Source organism: Oncorhynchus mykiss, chromosome 28 (assembly GCF_057628025.1).
Source record: "Oncorhynchus mykiss isolate SJ-2025 chromosome 28, ASM5762802v1, whole genome shotgun sequence".
Taxonomy (NCBI): Eukaryota; Metazoa; Chordata; class Actinopteri; order Salmoniformes; family Salmonidae; genus Oncorhynchus; species Oncorhynchus mykiss.
Genome location: NC_143049.1, coordinates 36,604,865 through 36,614,634, shown reverse-complemented (window position 1 = coordinate 36,614,634; position 9,770 = coordinate 36,604,865).

Genomic DNA, 9,770 nt, shown 5'->3' with positions numbered 1-9,770 from the left:
AATCAAGAAGCGCTCCACCTTGCACCAGAGGGACCTAGCTATGAGGAGAGATATTCGTAGGGTTATGTGTTGTCAAACTAAGGTCACCATTGCTGGTTTATTTATCAGGCACATAGCCGGGCAGCCCACCGACCACCACTGACATATAGAGTCCTGCATGCAAGGTCATTGATAATGAACCTATGCGAGGGAAAGTATAAAAGATTCACATGAAAAAGAGAGTATCTGTATATCGTATGTGTTTCTGTAATCAATCATTGACTTGTTGTTGTTACCTTGTGTACATTTACAGGTCTTTACATAAAAATACTAATCTTAGGTTTCAAAAGGTGAAAATTAATTGATGGCTTACTGACTGCCGAGCCATCATGGAACCTTACTGACTGCCGAGCCATCATGGAACCTTACTGACTGCCGAGCCATCATGGAACCTTACTGACTGCCGAGCCATCATGGAACCTTACTAACTGCCGAGCCATTATGGAACCTTACTGACTGCCGAGCCATCATGGAACCATACTGACTGCCGAGCCATCATGGAACCTTACTGACTGCCGAGCCATCATGGAACCTTACTGACTGTCGATCCATCATGGAACCATACTGACTGCCGAGCCATCATGGAACCTTACTGACTGCCGAGCCATCATAGAACCTTACTGACTGCCGAGCCATCATGGAACCTTACTGACTGCCGAGCCATCATGGAAACTTACTGACTGCCGAGCCATCATGGAACCTTACTGACTGCCGAGCCATCATGGAACCTTACTGACTGCCGAGCCATCATGGAACCTTACTGACTGCCGAGCCATCATGGAACCTTACTGACTGCCGAGCCATCATGGAACCTTACTGACTGCCGAGCCATCATGGAACCTTACTGACTGCTGAGCCATCATGGAAACTTACAGGCCTAAATCACAAGCATAAAATACTTACTCCTTTATTCATGCTTTATTAAGCATTAATGACATGTTTCTGAAGAGCTAATAAACCTCATAGCCCTTCCAGTAGCATGGACTCCCTCCACCTATCCTATATGCTCAGCAATCCCATCACCTGCTATTTTATATGAGCCATATCCTTCCTTTCTATGCGTAATAAGACAGGAATGGCTCACGCGATATGGATAATACCTCATGCGTGTTATTGGCAAGGACGTTTCTTCTACAGTACCTCGCTTCTCTCATGTATGTAATTGGATTCCTGCATACCGATTGACATTTGTTGATTTGTGGCATGGATGTTTTCATTTAAAAATGTATTGGCTGGAAATTGTGACACACACACATACAGGTGCAATTACTATGATAGATGTTTTTCATAGCATTGATTTCCATTTATGACTGAGACAAGAGTCTAGATATTGGAGTGTTCCTCTATTAGCGATTTGTGGCCAATATTGTAGTTGAAAGGTCGATGGAGATTGTGTACCTTGTGGAAAGCCCCCAAGGCTGAAAACAAACAAATGATGCAGTCCTCGGCTCCCAGAGCAATGACCTTCGTTCCAACAAAGGCAGAGCATCAAAAACCTATTGTTTCTAAACATTCTCTGCTATCTGTTCCATTCTACCCTGGTATTTGTTTGTCTGCCACGGAACAGAACACAGCAAACCCAAAAAACCCAAAGTGAGCACATCAGGCCAACAGAGAACATGACAGAATGTACAGAGACAGGAAGCAGATTTTGTCGGTGTTCTGTAACAGTAGCACCCATACAGTGTGACCATGCATTAATGCTACTGAACCGATGGACATGACTCGGTGGTGTTAGGCTGTGGCCATGTAGAGATTTACCCTACGAAAATGATGGTTTGGACCAATGGTTTTTCAATAGGAGTCATGAGTTGACTGATGATTGACAACGGAGATGAACACAAATGTCCACCTTTTCATGTACGAAGATGTATGAACGTCTGAAAATAGTTTTCTTACAGTACCAGTCAGAAGCTTGAACCCACCTATTCATTCCAGGGTTATTCTTTACTATTTTCTACATTGTATTGTTAGAGGTCCTTATTATTCTCTGTGTTTGGTTAGGTCAGAGTGTGACTCGGGTGGGAAATTCTATGTTTTCTGTTTCTTTGTTTTTGGCCGAGTGTGGTTCCCAATCAGAGGCAGCTGTCTATCGTTGTCTCTGATTGGGGATCATACTTAGGCAGCCCTTTTTCCCACCATTAGGTTGTGGGATCTTGTTTTCTGTTTCGTTACTGTTGCCTGACAGAACCGTGCACTTTCGTTTTCGATTTGTTATTTTGTTTGAGTGTTTCTTGAATTAAAATCATGAACATTTTCCACGCTGTGCCTTGGTCTACTTTTTCTACCACCAACGAGAGCTGCTACAGTAGCCCACTTTGCCTCGATGACAGCTTTGCACAGTCTTGGCATAAGTTTAACCCTTACAAGACAGACATGGACAATTTATGTTCATCCATCTTCAAGCCTCTGTGTAGCCGTAGCCTTATGGTGACAGCATGATGATGATGATGATATGACTACTGAATTTGACACATTTTATACAGAAGTGAAGAGGGGAAGGCTATCTGGGGGAATAAGGGGAAGAAATTCACTTTTGGCAGGAATTGTGACAGCTATTTGTGTGATATGTCGTCCCGGTGTATTCAAGCCTTTGAAGCTTCCCCATCTCACATCACACCAATGTCAACATAGCCGCAGCACCCCCATCCCCAAACTACTTTCCGCGGCTATGAATGTCAACATTATCACTGAAATCTTGTGCAGTTTGAGATTGGCTGGTTCAAGGGGATATTGCTAACAGAGTACAGACTACATTCTTAGAAGAAAATATGCTATCTAGAACCTAAAATGGTTATTTGGGTGTCCCCATAGGAGAACCCTTTGAATAACACTTTTTGGTTCCAGGTAGAACCCTTTTGGTTCCTGGTAGAACCCTTTTGGGTTCCATGTAGGACCCTTTCTACAGAATTCTAAATTGAACCCAAAAAGTGTTCTACGTGGGACCAAAAGGGTTCTCCTATGGGGACAGCCGAAGAACCCTTTTTTGTAAGCGTGAACATGAGAAAGGTTGAAGCAAAGATTTTTTTGAAACTTCTCTCACTTGAAAAATAATCATTCTTATTTGTGCTTATGAAGTGACCATGTTAAATGTGACTACTTCTTAATTTAAAAAAATGTTTTTTACAAGTTAGCTCACAGAATGAAGAGGTTGTTTAGAAGAGAGAAAGAGAGGGGTTATTGCTCAGTTATCCTTACAAGCCTTGCACAATATTTTCCCTCTTCACAAACCTCTGAGCACCAGGTCAAACCAAAGGCATACTTGGCCTTGGGGGGGGGGGTTTAATCATAAAGTTAGGAATTGAGTAGTACTATGTAGTTTAAAGCCACATAAAGCCAGTAGCTACTCTGAGAAAATACTTTTCAATCCATCAAATTCATGGTATAATATTGAGGGGGTCAAAATTGGCCTGTCTCTAAAATTGAGGAGGGGGAGTCCAATCTCAAATGTACTAAATATCAAGGTCAGAGGTCAATTCCTTGGTCATTAGGCATTTCTATTTGAGGCATTCTTCCAGCCATTACCCCCTTAGTGCCAATGCAATACCCGATTTAGCCCTGGTATCGATTGCTCTCTCCTCTCCTTCCTCTGGCCCACTCTGTCCTCGCTCTCCCTTCCTCCCACTCTCTCCCTCTCTCCTCTCCTTCCTCTGGCCCACTCTGTTCTCGCTCTCCCTTCCTCTCTCTCCCTTCCTCCCTCTTTCTCCCTCTCTCCTCTCCTTCCTCTAGCCAACTCGGTCCTCTCTGACGTCTCTTTTTCTACACCCCATTACGGTTCTGAATGGCCAACAGGGTGGCCCCAGGGTGGGAGCTGAACCGAAGAACTCACTGACAGAGAGAGAGAGAGAGGGGGAGAGAGAGGGGGGAGAGAGAGAGGAGGGGGGATCAAGAGGAGGGGTAGAGAGGGGGGATAAAATAAGAGGAGAAAAGGGAATTTGACGGGTAAATGCGCTCAAAGGAACAGCTTTTCTCAATCCACACAGACAGATTGACAGACAGATAGTGAGACACACATACATGCACAAATGCAGACAAACACACACATACACATACACATACAGACACACAGACACACACAGTTTTTCGGTCAATGCTAACAACGATTTCTCATCAATTGGGACGACAGTCATATGGTCCAGTCAAATCAATCGTCGTCTTTGCTTCCTTATAATCAGGTTGCTTTGTCTCAGTTTCTTTTTCTTGTCTTTCTTCATCTCCTCCTCTTTCTAGCTCCCTTTTCTGTCTCTTTCTTTCATCTCTACATTCTTTCTCTCCCCTGACAGTCTCTCTCTCCCCTGACAGTCTCTCTCTCCCCTGACAGTCTCTCTCTCCTCTGACAGTCTCTCTCTCCTCTGACAGTCTCTCTCTCCCCTGACAGTCTTTCTCTCCCCTGACAGTCTTTCTCTCCCCTGACAGTCTCTCTCTCTCCCCTGACAGTCTTTCTCTCCCCTGACAGTCTCTCTCTCCTCTGACAGTCTTTCTCTCCCCTGACAGTCTTTCTCTCCCCTGACAGCCTTTCTCTCCCTGACAGTCTCTCTCTCCCTTGACAGTCTCTCTCTCCCCTGACAGTCTCTCTCTCCCCTGACAGTCTCTCTCTCCCTTGACAGTCTTTCTCTCCCCTGACAGTCTCTCTCTCCCCTGACAGTCTCTCTCTCCTCTGACAGTCTCTCTCTCCCCTGACAGTCTTTCTCTCCCCTGACAGTCTCTCTCTCCCCTGACAGTCTCTCTCTCCCCTGACAGTCTCTCTCTCCCTTGACAGTCTTTCTCTCCCCTGACAGTCTCTTTCTCCACTGACAGTCTCTCTCTCCCTTGACAGTCTCTCTCTCCCTTGACAGTCTCTCTCTCCCTTGACAGTCTCTCTCTCCCCTGACAGTCTCTCTCTCCCCTGACAGTCTTTCTCTCCCCTGACAGTCTCTCTCTCCCTTGACAGTCTCTCTCTCCCTTGACAGTCTCTCTCTCCCTTGACAGTCTCTCTCTCCCTTGACAGTCTCTCTCTCCCCTGACAGTCTCTCTCTCCCCTGACAGTCTTTCTCTCCCCTGACAGTCTATCTCTCCCCTGACAGTCTCTCTCTCCTCTGACAGTCTCTCTCTCCTCTGACAGTCTCTCTCTCCCCTGACAGTCTTTCTCTCCCCTGACAGTCTTTCTCTCCCCTGACAGTCTCTCTCTCTCCCCTGACAGTCTTTCTCTCCCCTGACAGTCTCTCTCTCCTCTGACAGTCTTTCTCTCACCTGACAGTCTTTCTCTCCCCTGACAGCCTTTCTCTCCCTGACAGTCTCTCTCTCCCTTGACAGTCTCTCTCTCCCCTGACAGTCTCTCTCTCCCCTGACAGTCTCTCTCTCCCTTGACAGTCTTTCTCTCCCCTGACAGTCTCTCTCTCCCCTGACAGTCTCTCTCTCCTCTGACAGTCTCTCTCTCCCCAGACAGTCTTTCTCTCCCCTGACAGTCTCTCTCTCCCCTGACAGTCTCTCTCTCCGCTGACAGTCTCTCTCTCCCTTGACAGTCTTTCTCTCCCCTGACAGTCTCTTTCTCCACTGACAGTCTCTCTCTCCCCTGACAGTCTCTCTCTCCCTTGACAGTCTCTCTCTCCCTTGACAGTCTCTCTCTCCCCTGACAGTCTCTCTCTCCCCTGACAGTCTTTCTCTCCCCTGACAGTCTCTCTCTCCCCTGACAGTCTCTCTCTCCCCTGACAGTCTCTCTCTCCCCTGACAGTCTCTCTCTCCCCTGACAGTCTCTCTCTCCCCTGACAGTCTCTCTCTCCCCTGACAGTCTCTCTCTCCCCTGACAGTCTTTCTCTCCCCTGACAGTCTCTCTCTCCCCTGACAGTCTCTCTCTCCCTTGACAGTCTTTCTCTCCCCTGACAGTCTCTCTCTCCCCTGACAGTCTCTCTCTCCCCTGACAGTCTCTCTCTCCCCTGACAGTCTGACAGTCTCTCTCTCGCCTGACAGTCTCTCTCTCCCCTGACAGTCTCTCTCTCCCCTGACAGTCTCTCTCTCCCTTGACAGTCTTTCTCTCCCCTGACAGTCTCTCTCTCCACTGACAGTCTCTCTCTCCCTTGACAGTCTCTCTCTCCCTTGACAGTCTCTCTCTCCCTTGACAGTCTCTCTCTCCCTTGACAGTCTCTCTCTCCCCTGACAGTCTCTCTCTCCCCTGACAGTCTCTCTCTCCCCTGACAGTCTCTCTCTCCCCTGACAGTCTCTCTCTCCCTTGACAGTCTCTCTTTCCCTTGACAGTCTCTCTCTCCCTTGACAGTCTCTCTTTCCCTTGACAGTCTCTCTCTCCCTTGACAGTCTCTCTCTCCCCTGACAGTCTCTCTCTCCCTTGACAGTCTCTCTCTCCCCTGACAGTCTTTCTCTCCCCTGACAGCCTTTCTCTCCCTTGACAGTCTCTCTTTCCCCTGACAGTCTCTCTCTCCCTTGACAGTCTCTTTCTCCCCTGGCAGTCTTTCTCTCCCCTGACAGTCTCTCTCTCCCCTGACAGTCTCTCTCTCCCTTGACAGTCTCTCTCTCCCCTGACAGTCTTTCTGTCCCCTGACAGCCTTTCTCTCCCTTGACAGTCTCTCTTTCCCCTGACAGTCTCTCTCTCCCTTGACAGTCTCTCCCCTGACAGTCTCTCTCTCCCCTGACAGTCTTTCTCTCCCCTGACAGTCTCTCTCTCCCCTGACAGTCTCTCTCTCCCCTGACAGTCTCTCTCTCCCCTGACAGTCTCTCTCTCCCCTGACAGTCTCTCTCTCCCTTGACAGTCTGTCTCTCCCTTGACAGTCTCTCTCTCCCTTGACAGTCTCTCTCTCCCCTGACAGTCTCTCTCTCCCCTGACAGTCTTTCTCTCCCCTGACAGTCTCTCTCTCTCCCCTGACAGTCTCTCTCTCCCCTGACAGTCTCTCTTTCCCTTGACAGTCTCTCTTTCCCCTGACAGTCTCTCTCTCCCCTGACAGTCTTTCTCTCCCCTGACAGCCTTTCTCTCCCCTGACAGTCTCTCTCTCCCTTGACAGTCTCTCTCTCCCTTGACAGTCTCTCTTTCCCCTGACAGTCTCTCTCTCCCCTGACAGTCTTTCTCGCCCCTGACAGACTCTCTCTCCCCTGACAGTCTTTCTCTCCCCTGACAGTCTCTCTCTCCCTTGACAGTCTCTATCTCCCCTGACAGTCTCTCTCTCCCCTGACAGTCTCTCTTTCCCCTGACAGTCTCTCTCTCCCCTGACAGTATCTCTCTCCCCTGACAGTCTCTCTCTCCCCTGACAGTCTTTCTCTCCCCTGACAGCCTTTCTCTCCCCTGACAGTCTCTCTTTTCCTTGACAGTCTCTCTCTCCCCTGACAGTCTCTCTCTCCCCTGACAGCCTTTCTTTCCCCTGACAGTCTCTCTCTCCCCTGACAGTCTCTCTCTCCCCTGACAGTCTCTCTCTCCCCTGACAGTCTCTCTCTCCCCTGACAGTCTTTCTCTCCCCTGACAGCCTTTCTCTCCCCTGACAGTCTCTCTCTCCCCTGACAGTCTCTCTCTCCCCTGACAGCCTTTCTTTCCCCTGACAGTCTCTCTCTCCCCTGACAGTCTCTCTCTCCCCTGACAGTCGTTCTCTCCCCTGACAGTCTCTCTCTCCCTTGACAGTCTCTCTTTCCCTTGACAGTCTCTCTCTCCCTTGACAGTCTCTCTTTCCCCTTGACAGTCTCTCTTTCCCCTGACAGTCTCTCTCTCCCCTGACAGTCTCTCTCTCCCCTGACAGTCTTTCTTTCCCCTGACAGTCTCTCTCTCCCCTGACAGTCTCTCTCTCCCCTGACAGTCTCTCTCTCCCCTAACAGTCTCTCTCTCCCCTGACAGTCTCTCTCTCTCCCCTGACTATAAGGAAGATGACGACTGATCGGAATGGACAATTTCACTGCAGTTCTTTTACATTTGTTCTGTCTTCCAAATAGAGGAGAAATCATTGTTTAGCATTGTGTGTGTTTGTGTTTGTTTGTTTGTGTGTCTCTTCCATCGCTCTTATTTCTATTATTTTCTCTCCTCATCTCCTCCCATATTGCACTTTACACCTCCTTCCCATCCCTCATGTTTTCTCTACCTCCCCTCCCTCTGTCTTTCTGCTCAGACAAACAAATCAATGCTTCCTTCACCCCCTTTGTACAGATGTGGCCCTCACCGGGGCTGCGTTCCAAGTGACACCATATTCCACTATATAGTGCTCTACGTTTCACCAGGGGCCCATAGGGAATAAGGCTCTGGTCAACAGTAGTGCCATGTATAAAGGGTATTGGGTGCCATTTGGAACACAACTCTGGCATCAGGCTCCTGGTTCTTTTCTTCTGGGCGGAGAGAGAGAACACAACTCTGGCGTCAGGCTCCTGGTTCTTTTCTTCTGGGCGGAGAGAGAGAACACAACTCTGGTGTCAGGCTCCTGGTTCTTTTCTTCTGGGCGGAGAGAGAGAACACAACTCTGGCATCAGGCTCCTGGTTCTTTTCTTCTGGGCGGAGAGAGAGAGAGAGAGATAGAGAGAGAGAGAGAACATTGTCTCCCTATTAGCTCAGCCTGTGCAGAGCAGAGGAGGGCATTCCCATCGGGGGAATAGAGAGGGTACAGCAGAGCGCCATTAGTCCACTAATGATAGATTATTTCGGCCTTAAAACAGAAGTCAACCGTCTCCAGAGCCACATCAAACACCAGCTCAATTTGCACAAGCAGAAAAAAATGGTCCGCAATCTACCAACAACTAGATAAAGGCTCCAATACCCACACTTTCTGGCAAAAAAAACTAAAAGACTCAATGAAAACAAGAATGACAACAACACAACACCAGCTTTAGTCCAAAATGGTAGTCTCCTGGAGAACAACTAAGAAATGAGGAAGAGGTTAACAACAGGCTCCTCAAAGAAGCTCCACAACGTAACCTGAACCAACTCTATTCTGCCTGCCTTCGAAACGGTCACTTCTCTACTCCCTGGAAGACGGCACTGATGACAGTTTAAGAAACCTGGAAAGACCCACAAAATGTCAACAGCTGTCAGCCCATCAGTCTTCTAAGTAACCTGGGGAACATTTTTTAGATATTTTATTTTACAAGATACCGAGCGACAACATAGAGGCCCTGGAGATTCTGGGTATTCATCAGGACGGTTTTAACAAAGGGAGATCTTGTCACGTGTGCTCCCTCTCCTGCCTCTAGGTCACCAGGCTGCTCGTTATGGCGCACACCTGTCACCATCGTTACGCGCATCATGCATTATGACACTCACCTGGACTCCATCACTTCCCTGATTACCTGCCCTATATATGTCACTCCCTTTGGTTCCTTCGCGAGGCGTCATTGTTTCTGTTTCCTGTGCGTTGTTCGTGGTTCTTGTTTTGTATTATGTTCCGTTTTATTTTATTAAAACACTCACTCCCTGAACTTGCTTCCTGACTCTCAGCGCACATCGTTACAGAATAACACCTCACCTAAGGGAAGCATCAGGGAGTGTTTATAAACATTTTTATGTGTCAGAGTAAAGACGTTGGGTCCGGGAACTGCTACAGCCTCTCATGCCTCAACCAGATCACCAGGCTTCCCTGCCTCAGCCGGCTCGTCAGGTTCTCATGTCTCCGCCGGATCGCCAGGCTCCCCTGCTTCCTGGTTCTCATGCCTCAGCTGACCGCCAGGCTGCCTCAACTGATCTATCAGGTTCCCACTCTCCAGCTGACTCGACAGGTTCCCGTGCCTCAGCTGGCGTGACAGGTTCTCGCGCATCAGCAGGGGTGACCGGTCCGCTC